A 13,313-nucleotide genomic window follows, 5' to 3' on the forward strand; every position below is an offset into this window, starting at 1 on the left:
GATGCAGGCCAATCTATCAGTGGAGAGCCCCGGCCCCGGCCCCCCCAAACACATCCTGAAAGACACATCTGGAAAACTGGTAAATGTCTATAAGGTCTTGGGGCCCTGGCTGGTTTAGCTCAGTGATTAGAACATTGACCCAAGGGTCTCTCTTTCGATTCCTGGTCAAGGGTTAGGTTGCAGGTTCAATCCCAGCCCATGTGGGAGGCAACCAACCAATGTATCTCACATAGATGTTTCTCTCTCCTCACCCCCTTCCTCGCTCTCTTTCACTATCTAAAAATCAATGGGAAAAAAATATCCTCAGGTGAGGACTGAAAAAAAAAGCATCTTCCCCTTGGATTTTCCTAAACTTTCCACCTTTAAAACCCTTAGGATGGAGGACGCAATGTGCTCTCCCTCCCAGGAGCATCTCCCCTGTGCCTTTCCCCTAAACTCCCCCTGCCCCCTCCCAGAGGCCTTACTATCACTTTCCTCACTCCCAAGAGTCAAGGGCCCTCCTTTGCTGTTATAACTTTTCTCAGCCCATTTTTTCTACCCCTGTGATTTATAAATAAATGTACTGTTTTAACTTTGGCTCTGAATTTGTTCCTAGCCAGAACTCAAGTACCAAGATTGCTGAACCCACCAGTCTAACACCCAGTGCCATTTCTGCTACCTACAACATTCCCACATGACCATCTGCATATAAGCCTAAATGTAGCCCAGATATGCCCTATTTTTAATGACTGTCAAAAGTTGAAATCACACTTTCCAGTTTGCTTCTCAAGTGGCTTACGTGGCAAGAGATCTCTGTTGACCCTATTTTATAGGGCACTAATCATGTCCCAAAGGCCCCACTTCTGAATACAATTACCTTTGGAGTTAGGATTTCAACATGAATTTTAAGGGGAAACCAATGTTCAGTCCATGGCAGAGGTGAACACAGTATTCCCTGAAACTGCCCAAACACCAGGTGAGGAGGCTTCCATTCCCAAAGATGTGGTGGATATTGTGGACAAAAGTGGGTTCTATAGAAAGTAACTTCACAGGGTGATGTCATCATAAATTCTAAATGGCCGGCATATAATTTATTAGAAAAAGGTTTATCTTTGCCTGAAACAAGCTCTGTACATTGTTCTTATGCATCTAGGTTAACACACATTTGAAATAAGTTTAACCACCCTCAAGAGAGCACCTAATCATGTTAACTATCCTGTAATCCAATCCTCACCTTGCTTTTTTCCCCACCATCATGCAATCTTCCTTTGGTTCCCTCCTTAATTTCAAATACATAACAGAAACTACAAAACTCTTATTCTCTGGAGCACTTGAGATTTTGCTCTCAAGCATATGTCATCAGTTTTTGCTCAAATAAACTCATAAAAATTCTCTCTGGGTGTGGATGTTTCTTACATCGACGTTATAAAACATGATTTTATGTGTGTGTACATGTGTGTGTAAAATTGTATTTTTCCTGCTGCAATATTTCAACTCTAACATGATATTGGAAGCTTAACTTAATTTACATATATTGAAATATCTGGTTTTAAAGTTTTGTTGCCCATTTTTCACTATCTTAAATAAATAACTGATTTTGTCAAAAAGATTTCCTTGAGTGCTACCTTCTCTTAATTCAAAGGTAGTATTTTAGACATTCAAAAAGAACATCCTTTGTGCTATATTTAGAGTATCTAAGGAGAATAGTTAAGTAAATCAATATGAGAACTGTGAGTAGTCAATCTTGTTCTATCTTTAAAATGTCTTCGGTATATCTTTCCTCAAAGTTCTTGTCCAAGCTTATATTTTCCATCATTCAGGTACTTATATAAGTTCTTTCAAATATTCACTTTTGCTCATAAAAATAAAGCCCTGGATCCTGTGTGGCCACAAGCCTCTGATTCCTACAACCTCTTCATCATCATGTCATAGCATTTCCCACCTTGATCACTCTATTCCAACCACAATGGCCTTCTTCCTTCCTCTTCCTTGAACATGTCCATCCCTCTCTGCCAACAGACTTGGTACCTGTTCCGTCTTCTCACAAGCTGTCTCCTCACTGGTTCATTCTCATCTTGGTAGCTCTCACCTCAAATGTGCTGTCATTTGTAGAAACCTGTAGCTATTAATCTAATAAATCTGTTACATTATCCTATTGTTTTTCTGTCTACCATTTAAAGCCCTCTTGTTGTCTTGCTTATTTGTTTATTTGTTTATCTCTTGTTTTCTGCACTAGAAAATAAAATCCCTGGGCACAATGACTTTATCACTTCACATAGTCATCTATATCCACAGCAACTAGAACCCTGCCTTTAATAAATACTTGTTAAATTAAAAAATAATGAACAAATATCTGGATTATATGTAACAGACATAAAGACCTGATTCGTTTTATCTATAATATGTATTAACAACAAAAAAGAGAGAAAAACTGAGAAATTGTATGTTTGTCTATCTGTAGATTTATCTTGTGTGTATCCTATGAACTCTTTAAGAATATGTGGTCTGGACTTTCAGACCACAGAAAGCACATATACATACTTTTAAATTGCGATTTTTTTATTGTATAAAAAATTACCTTTGTACTGGTTTTGTAAGTACTTGTATTAATGTTTGAGGGAATTATTAACATATGGACATGTTTGTACTTGTCTGTTATGATCCAGTAACAGAGAGTGTTAAGCCTCTGTTAGTTTCTAATAAATGCCAGGGAGTGATAAAATATAACAGCAAGGCACTCAAATATGCAAAGGACAAAAGATATTTGACAGTTTTATACTTTTTATAGTTGAAGAATTCAGATTTAAGTCATCCAACTAGGTAGTGTTCCATTAAATAATGCTGCTTTAGGTGTGTTGAAAAGAAATATGAGAACAACAACAAAAAGAACTTTCTAGTATTGCTAATGTCTATTTCCAATGCAAGAACAGATAAGAATTTGATATTTGAGGTAACATTGTTTTCTCAAGAGAAGGATTCCCAGGGGCGGGGGGCGAGGGGATGGTGGTGTCAATATAATATTGTAAAGGTTACATTCACCTCCACAACAAGGGTGGAGTTTATCTTGAAAAAATAATAATAGGGAAAATCAAGAATGTATATTGTCTGATTAAAGAGTATAGAAGGAAGATGTTCCTTTAAAAATCCTACAGTCAGCTTTTTATGCACAGTTGCAGATCTCAGAAATGCTTTGATCATTCACATATATAAGGAACATATGAGGACATAAAGTGGCCATATCAAGTCATACTTTCTGCATTTACATTTTTTCCATCTCAAGTGCTACTTATATCCGGAGTCTTTGTCACCAAGCTGAATGAAACCCTCTGGCCTGTGAAGGCTCCTTTTTAAAATTGTATTATCCTTCTTTCTATAGATTATTTTTTCTACTATTCTCAGCCAAGATACTAATATTATTCAAGTGCTTCAAAGATGTATTGCTTGCACTTTGCAGACAATATCAGGTATTGCCTCTGGTTAAGCCTTTATGAAAAAGCTGCTTTTTCTATATCAGAGAAAACTTGTGTAGCAGGACAACAAAAGACTTTCACACTGCATTCTTAAATCTGAATGAACCTGCTGGATTGATAAGAACACCAAAACCAGAATTAGCATATGGCTCAAAGTGGTCTTTCAGCAGCATCTCTGAGCTATATAATTCACTTTCTCCCATTTATTGCTATTCTTAGATATGGGAAAAGGAAAAAAGGAACTCCAAGGTGGATATTAACATTGGAGTTTTGTGAAAGAAACTGTAACGTCCTCTAGGAGGATGAATGATGACAGGTTTTCCATATGAAACTCTCTTGAAGAGAGATGCCAGATAAAAATCTAAGCAGCAAGACTTCGTTTTCTAAAAAGAAATCTGGACAGGTCTTCTGTTCTTAAATGAGGACAAATATTGGTGTTATATTTCAAAATTATCATTTGTAGACATAGGTTATATAGAATCTGGTGCACAGTTAACTAATAGAGAAGTCAACACATTTCCAGATTCTTGGAGGGAAAATATTTTTAGACTTCAAAATCTTATTAAATACAGTCTGAACCTCATTAAATACTAGTGATTACTAATCATACTCCACAGACTGTGGGAAAATTGTTTGTGGCATCATCTCATCTCCAGCCTTTTCTAGAAACCTTTTCTAGCTTCAGCCATTCGTAGAGTCAAAATGGCCTATTTTGTCAGCTAAATTATTCTAATAAGCTCGTTTACGCTAAAGTGATAAGGAGTAACAATGGCTTGATATTTTACCCAGAGGAATGGTTTATTTAAACAAAGGGTAATTACAGAGAGAAAATTTAATCCATAGAAATCATTCTTAAATCTAAAATGTTAGATGTTCTTGCCAGTGCACACATTACAGAGACAAGGCCTCCTACCATTAATTTCACAAAAGATATTATTTATTTGGCCCTCATATGGCCTGCTCCTCTAAGACTGTGATCCTTCAATTTTAGTGCACATTCGAAGCACCTGAAAACACAGATTGTTTAGCGTTACCCCCATTGTCTCTGATTCGGTAGGTCTGAGATGGGGCCAGAGAATTTGTATTTCTAATTATCTCTAATGCTACTGCTGGTGGGCACACTTCCAGAACCACTGAGCTAAGTTAATGATGCCCATGCTTGTCTAAAATTACCTACGGAGCTTTAAAAATACAGATGCCACCCACAGAGATCCCAATGGCATGTTGTCTGCCAGGTGACCTAGAATCAGCCTTTTTAAAAAGATCCTTGGTGAGTCTCATGTGCAGCAAACCTCTTTTGATCCACTACTCAAAGTACTTTAATGATAATAATACTAATAATATACACTGAGTGGCCAGATTATTATGATCTCTGAATGCATAATAATCTGGCCTCTCTGTGTATATCCTATATAATGAAAGGCTAATATGCAAATTGTCCCCTCAATCAGGAGTTCTAACAGCAGGCAGGCTGGCCAACTGCCCATGTCCCTTCCCCTTGGCCAGGCCGGCCAAACCCCACCTATGCACGAATTCATGCACCAGGCCTCATACACACACACACACACACACACACACTAAGGGGCCAGATTACTATGCATCCAGAGATCATAATAATCTGGCCACTCATTGTATAATTAAACAATATTTATACTCTCAACCCTAACCTGACAATAGTCAATGTATGCTCATTAAATACTAACTGTGTGTGCCAGCTGCTAGGAATACTCTGGCCTGCAAAGTCCTGCATGGTCTGACCCCTGGGAATGTTTCTGACCTCACATCCTAACATTCTCGGCTCTACCTGCCCACTACCTCTTTGCTCCAGCCACAATAGCCATCTTATAACTCCTTCAATTCATCAATGCTCTCAGGGCCTTTGAACTCATTCTGCCTCTTCCAGGGACACTCTGCCCCTACGGCTTCCTCACTCTCTTCCTCTAGTTTTCAGCTCAGATATCATCGCTTCAAGAAGGATTCTTTGTTCCCTTCATCTAAGAGAGCATTGTCTTACTTCCATTTCATTGGCTTCATCCCTTATCCTTCTTCATTTGCCTTCACATAGTACTACCCAAGTTACTACACATTTATTTATTTATTTATTTATTTATTTATTTATTTATTTATTGACTATCTCATTCCACTGAGCATATGTTCCATGAAAGCTGAGTCTAGTTTTTGTTCACTATCTTTCCCCTGTTTGGAGATGTGCTTGACATATTACAGGCACTAAATACAATATTGTTGCACAGATGGGAATACAATGATAACAAGATGAGCACGCCTTCTTGTCTCATGCCAGCTGGCCTTTGAATGAGATGCATGGGTTTAAGAAGAAAACAGGCACCATACCACATATGAATAGTCCATGTAGCTAGGAGACCACCACAAAGGAAGAGCGAGAAACCCAGTCTGAAGTGGTCAGAGAAGACTTCCCAGAGGAAATTATGTCTAAACTAAGAACTGAAAATTAGTAGGCATCTTCCAGGAGAAGGGTGCCAAAGTACGCAGAGTAGAACATATTGATGAATATATTAAGAAGTTTAATAGATAGCTCAGCATGGGTCTACCCAATTTCCATGTGCTAATATTGAGCTATAAAGTATACAAATATGACTCAGATTGAAATTCAAGACTCAGACTGATGGATTTTAATTATCTCTTTTTCCACCCTACTATTACTTCAGCAGGTAACACTAGTCACATAGTAGGCTCTTCACTAGCATCTTCACTAGCATATAAATGAAGAAATTGCAACCCAACAGAGTTCAGGGATCTCGTTTATATTTCCACTCTGCCTAACACTCAGAATGGCCTCAAAATAATAAATATTAATCAATGATCCCCTAAGATGAATGATATTTCCACTTTACTTAAACTTCAAATTATATGATTCATTCTACATAATTATTAATTAGTATCTGTTATAAGAAACAATAGTTATCTCACTCCATTAAATTTCTCCAAAGCCCACGATGAAATGTGACTATGTTTCCAGCTTTGCATTTATGCTAAATTTTCTTTATGAAAATGATTCAATAAATCATTTGGTATAATATTCTTCTTTGTACTAGACAAAAAGACAGACAACATTTTTGATTTTTTAAAACCTGTTAGACTCATAGGAGAATACATCCAGATTTTTATAATTCTCGAGATACCACTTCTTTCAGTGTGACAAAACCTAAAAATGAGAGACTGAAGAGGAAAATCATTCTAAATACATCTCTGACATCTAATTGTTAATTAAGTTACATGTAATAAACATTTACTCTTTCAACTCCACGCATCCTCTATTAGAATACTGAAGATATCAGAAACATGATTCAGGCAAAATGAACAATACCTAACAAACCCATCACAAACTTAGTTGTCAAACCCTAAAGTGTTCCCTAATGATCCTCTCCTCCTGGTACTGTGTCTCTTGTGTACTCTCTTCACCTTGACCATGGGCTAGACCTATCCATTTACTCTAATAAATAAAATTTGCAAACGAGATGAAACATTACTTTCCAAAACAGGTTACACAAAGACCGTGACTTTTGTTTGGGGCACACTCTGACTCTCTCTCTCTTTTGAGTTACCAGTTGCCCTGTGTGGGCACACTCAGGTGGCCTATGTAGAAGCCTACAGGTGAAGCTTACCAGTGCCCACATGAGTGAGCTGGGAAATGATCTTCTGAAGGAGGGTTGCAATATCTATCAAAGTGACCTTGAAAGAGGATTCTACAGCCTGAGTTGAGCCCCTGAGACAGCTTCAGTCCCAAACAACAACTTGACTGCAACCGCATGTAACACTCTGAACCAGAAGCACCTTGCTAAGACACACCTAGATTCCTAATTCATGGAATCTGTAAAATAATAAATGTCAGAAGCTTTAAGCTGATAACTTTCAGAGTAATTTATAACTATTTCAATAATCAACTCCAAGAAAGATGCCATTAATTAATTTCTGCCTTCAGGTAGTTTCCTCCCTGGCATCTCCTCTTCAGCAGAGTGGTTAGAGCATTCTGAAACTCAATATCCGAGTGTGAAGCATCACTCTGACTCTTATAAGTAACAACATGTGACGATAGCATCTACCCACTGGCTCTGGAAGTAATTAAATAAGATCATGATTAAAATGTCCTCGTTGATGCTTAATGTTCTGTGATTTAGCTGATTTTATTATCCCTTCTATGCTCCCTATATTTACATTCTCCATATTAGTTCTCCATTTTGTTTTACATCATTTTATCTCATTCTCCTGTCTTAAGCAGTATGGACAGAGTAGGCTGTTTAAAACATGCAGATTCTTAGTCTCCATCCCTAGGAATCTCTAGTAAAAATCTCTGAATTTTTAACCAATACTCCTAAATTACTTTTTATGGACACTAATACTCAAGAACTATTAGCTAAATAAAAAATAAAGCAATTATGTTAGTAAGAAGACTAAATATAAAATACTAAAGGCCCAGTACACGAATTTGTGCACAATGGGATATGGCCTTTCCATCTCAATGGGGGCTAATCAGACCAGGCTGGCACGGGGAGGGAATGTGGGAGGTTTGGGTGGGAGGGGTGCAATTGGGGCCCTGATTGGGCTGGTTAGCTGCAGCAGTGGATGTCATAGTAACCGCTCATTCTGGTCATTCTGGTCATTCTGGATGTTCTGGTTGCTGTGCTTTTATATATATAGACTAGAGGCCCAGTGCATGAAATTTGTGAATGGAGGGGTGTCCCTTAGCCCAGCCTGCACCCTCTCCAATCTGGGACTCCTTGGGGGATGTCTGACTGCCGGTTTAACCAGATACCTGTGGGGTCAGGTCTAAAGTGTCAGTTGGATATCCCTCTCACAATGCAGAACTGCTGGCTCCCAAACACTTATCTGCCTACCTGCCTGCCTGCCTGCCTGCCTGCTTGCCTGCCTGCCTGAATGCCCCTAGTTGCTTCTGTTTGCCAGCCTGATCACCCCCTAACCACTCCCATGCTGGCCTGATTGACGCCTAACTGCCCCCCTGCCAACCTGATCACCCCAAATGTCCTCCCCTACAGGCCTGCCCCCCCCCCCAACTGCCTGCCCCTGCAGGCCTGTTCCCCTGCAACTACTCTCCTCTGCAAGCCTGGGTCTTTCCCAACTGCCCTCCTCTGCCATCCCAATAACCCCTAACTGCCCTCCACTACTGGCCTGATTGCCCACAACTGCCCTCCCCTGCTGGCCATCTTGTGATGGCCATCTTCTGTCCACATGGGGGCAGCCATCTTGTGTGTTGGTGTGATGGTCAATTTGCATATTACTCTTTTATTAGATAGGATAGGCAAACAAACTAGGTTAATCAGTTTGGGGGCTATTTTTCTTGCCAGTGATAAAAAAGCCAGAAAGCAAATTTCACCCTGAACTTGCTTTAGGTAAGTTAATTATAGAGGGATTTACCAGTATTTCTCAGAATGGATTTAGAATCAGTGCAGAACATTTTTATTATCTTGATTTAAGAAAGGATTTAATTTAAACCAATCTAATTTAAACCAGCTAGTCAATTTAATCAAATTTTAACCAAAAACTGTATTTAATTACTTGATATTACCTCTGTCTGTTGTTCACAAATTTAAAATAGATGAAAAACTTTTGTACAAGATATGAAATGTAAATTTAAAAATAATTATTTTGGAATAGTTTCATCTCACAAAATTGAGAATCATTTGTTTGTCATTGGTAGATAAATATGATACTCTGTGAGATCAAGCATCTCCATTACAAATATATAAGTTAATTTTTAGTATGAAAAGCAAATTATTTGAATTTTGGATATTTTCATCAATAAAGAAGAGATATCAGCATTTATATAATATTGTTTAGAAAAAGCTTTCAAGTTGAATTTAAACTTTTCTAGAGACACATGTTCTGTGCTCAGTTTAGATGTTGCATAAATGAGATCTGCCTAGAAGAACATGGAAAATTAAAAACATATTTTTACCGTTAATTGCCTTCATTGTATCCCTTTTATTTATTCTCTAATTAGAAAAGGAAAACTATATTTTACTTACTCAAAACTCAATTTTGCTATTTAGTATTTATTTAAGCAATGTTTTCTATACTTTGCTTTCTATGCATGTTTGGAGCTTTGTTTGTTTATTTACCTATTTTTACCATTATCAGTAAATAATATTTCTGCCTGTTTCACTTTGACTAGATGCTGCAAAGTCAAATTTTCCCTTACATGTCCAAATTGTTCCTACTATAAAATGTTAGTGAGAAAAAAGCTGAAGCTTAACCCTTGACTTGTTAGTTATCATAAATTTATCTTACTTTTTTTTTTAAATAACTACAACTTGAAGGCATAAAACACTTTAAATAAAAAATTAAAATGTAGACCATTTCCAGGCTAGCATACCTTGGTTTTAATATATAAAAATCAAGATTATTTTTCTTATATATTTTTATTGATTTCAGAGAGGAAAAAGAGGGAGATATAGATAGAAACATCAATGATGAGAAAGAATCACTGATTGGCTGCCTCCTGCATGCCCCAACTGGGGATGAAGCCTGCAACCCATGCATGTGCCCTGACTGGGAATCAAACCATTACCTCCTGGTTTATAGATCAACACTCAACCACTGAGCCATGACAGCTGAGCAAGATTATTTTTTAAAATAATATACAAGACTCTTTAATAATTAAACCATGAGACTATACTCAATATATATAAAGTGCAAAATTCAAGTTGAAATATATGTATGATATAATCCTGGGCTTATTGGGGGGGGGGGGGGGAATGAGCATCCATATATATGAAAAAAGGCCAAAGGATATAAAACAAAGTTAGCATTGCCTACTTCTAGGTGATGAGTAAAGTGACCTTATTTAATATACTTTCCAAATTTTTCCCCAATGAATATTGCATTAATGAGGAAGCCAGACTACTTCCAAACTGGCTTTAACATTATTGTGATTTATTTTAAAAAGTTTATATTAGGTTTGTTTTTTTAAAAATACACTTAATGTAATTTTATTTTTTAAAATAATATAAAACGACTCACTATACCCATTCTATATAATAAACGGCTATTATGCAAATTGACCAGATGGCAGAATGACCAGTTGCTATGACATGCACTGACCACCAGGGGGCAGATGCTCAATGCAGGAGCTGCTCCTTGATGGTCAGTGTGCTCTCACAGGGAAAGCACTGCTCAGCCAGAAGCAGAGTTCATGGCTGGCAAGCGCAGTGGCAATGGTGGGAGCTTCTCCTGCCTCTGCTGCAGTGCTAAGGATGTCCAACTGACAGGTTAGGCCGGCTCCTCACAGGCCTAAGGCGTCAGTCAGATATCCCCCAAGGGCTCCCTAACTGTGAAAGGGCATAGGTCGGGCTGAGAGACCCTTCTCTCCTCCCCCCCAGTACATGAATTTCATGCACTGGACCTCTAGTACTTTTATAATTGTTGAATTCTTAAATTCAAGAAGGAATGAATTTGCCTATTTTTATGATGGGAGAAATTGTCTAAGTTGAGTTGATTTGGATTATACATCTTACTTAGTTGGATTCACACATTTGCAGAACTCAGGGAGGCAAATATGTTCAAGAAGACACAGGAAAACATCCACATGCCAACTTTTATTCCATTGACTCGTTTTTCAGTTTTTCTCATCTCTTTTTTCTTCTGTGCTTTTCTTTGATTTTTAATAGTAGGTTAAGAAAACAACAACAACAACAAAATTATTGCACTTCATTAAATGCTATTGGATAAGTGTCTGGGACTTGCTAAGCTGCCAAGCTATCTGTAAAAAAGGGTACAGCCCTGCTCTCAGAGCTGTAAGCCAGGCAAGAATGAGTCAATTGTAACTCCATTGATTTCTCTTTTTTTAAAATATATATTTTATTGATTTTGTAGAGAGAGGAAGGGAGAAAGATAGAGAGTTAGAAACATCGATGAGAGAGAGTCATCGATCAGCTGCCTCTTGCACACCCCCTACTGGGGATGTGCCCACAACCAAGGTACATGCCCTTGACCAGAATCGAACCCGGGACCCTTCAGTCCCCAAGCCGACGCTCTATCCATTGAGCCAAACTGGTTTTGGCGATTTCTCTTTTTTTATAGAGCAATAGAAAATACTTGTTTTCTAATAATTATCTGTAATTTAGGACTTCATAATTAATAATATGAAATATAAGTAGCATTTAGAACAAAAATAGGTCAAGTGATTTGATGTTAAATATTTTTAAAATATATTTTATTGATTTTTTAAAGAGAGGAAGAGAGAGGGAGAGTTAGAAACATCGATGAGAATCATCGATCAGCTGCCTCTTGCACGCCCCCTACTGAGGATGTGCCCACAACCAAGGTACATGCCCTTGACCAGAATCGAACCCAGGACCTTTCAGTTCCCAGGCCGACGCTCCAACCACTGAGCTAAACCAGCTTCGGCTGATTTTAAATATTTTTTTTTAATTGATTTTGGAGAGGAAGAGAGAGTGAGAGAGTTAGAAACATCAATGATGAGAGAGAATCATTGATCTACTGCCTCCATGCCCCCTACTGGGCATCAAGCCTGCAACCCGAGTTTGTGCCCTTGACCAGAATCAAACCAGGGACCCTTTGGTATGCAGGCCAATGTTCTACCCTATGAGCCAAACAAGGTAGGGCAGGTGACTTGATTTTTGAGACAGAGCTTTGGGTTAATAACAAAGGAAGTAAAGGTGAAAGACTGGGCTAAAATTGATGCAAATGAAGTGGAAAGAATAAGTGGATACTGGACACTTCATCAGAGACATCCTATATGGTTCTGAGAGAACAGAAACTTTCTCTCTTAAATGTCCCTTTCTCTAATTGTGCTTATACAAGTCAGAGAATGGTGGTACTTGGCAGGCATTTCCCTTCATTCTTCTGTATAGAAGGCCTTTATATGTAATTTAAAAAACCAAATTGCTCAGAAATCCTGCCCTTAATAACAGTGGATTAGCAACAACTTATTTAGAAAGACTTTTGAATGGTACGTAATCAGGCAAAATACAGGGTGGGGCAAAAGTAGGTTTAGAGTTGTGAGTATGTAAAACAGTTTATTCTTGTATTATTTTTTTATTAATGACTGTATTATTTTCCATGTGAACAACTGTAAACCTACTTTTGCACTACTCTGTAGCGTGTGAACTAACAACAGGGGAATGCAAACATGTAAATAAGGTGAGATAGCAACTATTTAAAAATACACATATACTAGTATGACTAGAAAAACAAACTGAAAATAAGTATACCAAAATTAATAGTCATTACTACTTTTATCTGCGAGGAAGAATTAAAAGTGATTTTTAAGTTACTTTACATTCTTTCCTAGTTTCTAAAATGCTTATTTCAAAAAGGAACTGGCTTTCTATCAAAATATAGTAATATCAAAATTATATAGTTATTTATATAAAATCAGACTAAAATACATTGAAATGGGGGGGGGAAATTAAGCTAATAGCCCAAGAACAAACATTCAAAAGAGACTTATTTAGACAGGCTGAACTGCAAGCTTAAGAACTAATACTATCTAAAAACAAACGGAATAGTCAGTGGAGAATACTAGAATGTAATGGAAATACCTTCTTAATTAATCACTTTTTTAGACACACTATTAGTCACATGCGATGAGGGGCAAAAACAGTTTGTAAGATCACAATATGAACATATAAAATAAGAAATTACAATCTGTAGGCTATACTTCTCAAAAAGTAGATAAAGACACACTTTTAAGTGATAGTTGATCGTTCCAGAATAGAGGCCCTGATTAGTACACCAAGAGAGTCAAATGTAGCATTTTAATGTGAAAAATGAATTAGGTACTAAAGGAATATTCAGACTGAGCGGTGTGGAGGATTGTATTAGTCCCACCTCCCTATCTTCTCA

The sequence above is a fragment of the Pipistrellus hanaki genome (genome assembly GCF_964339955.1).
Source record: "Pipistrellus hanaki genome assembly, chromosome: 10".
In the NCBI taxonomy this organism is placed as follows: domain Eukaryota; kingdom Metazoa; phylum Chordata; class Mammalia; order Chiroptera; family Vespertilionidae; genus Pipistrellus; species Pipistrellus hanaki.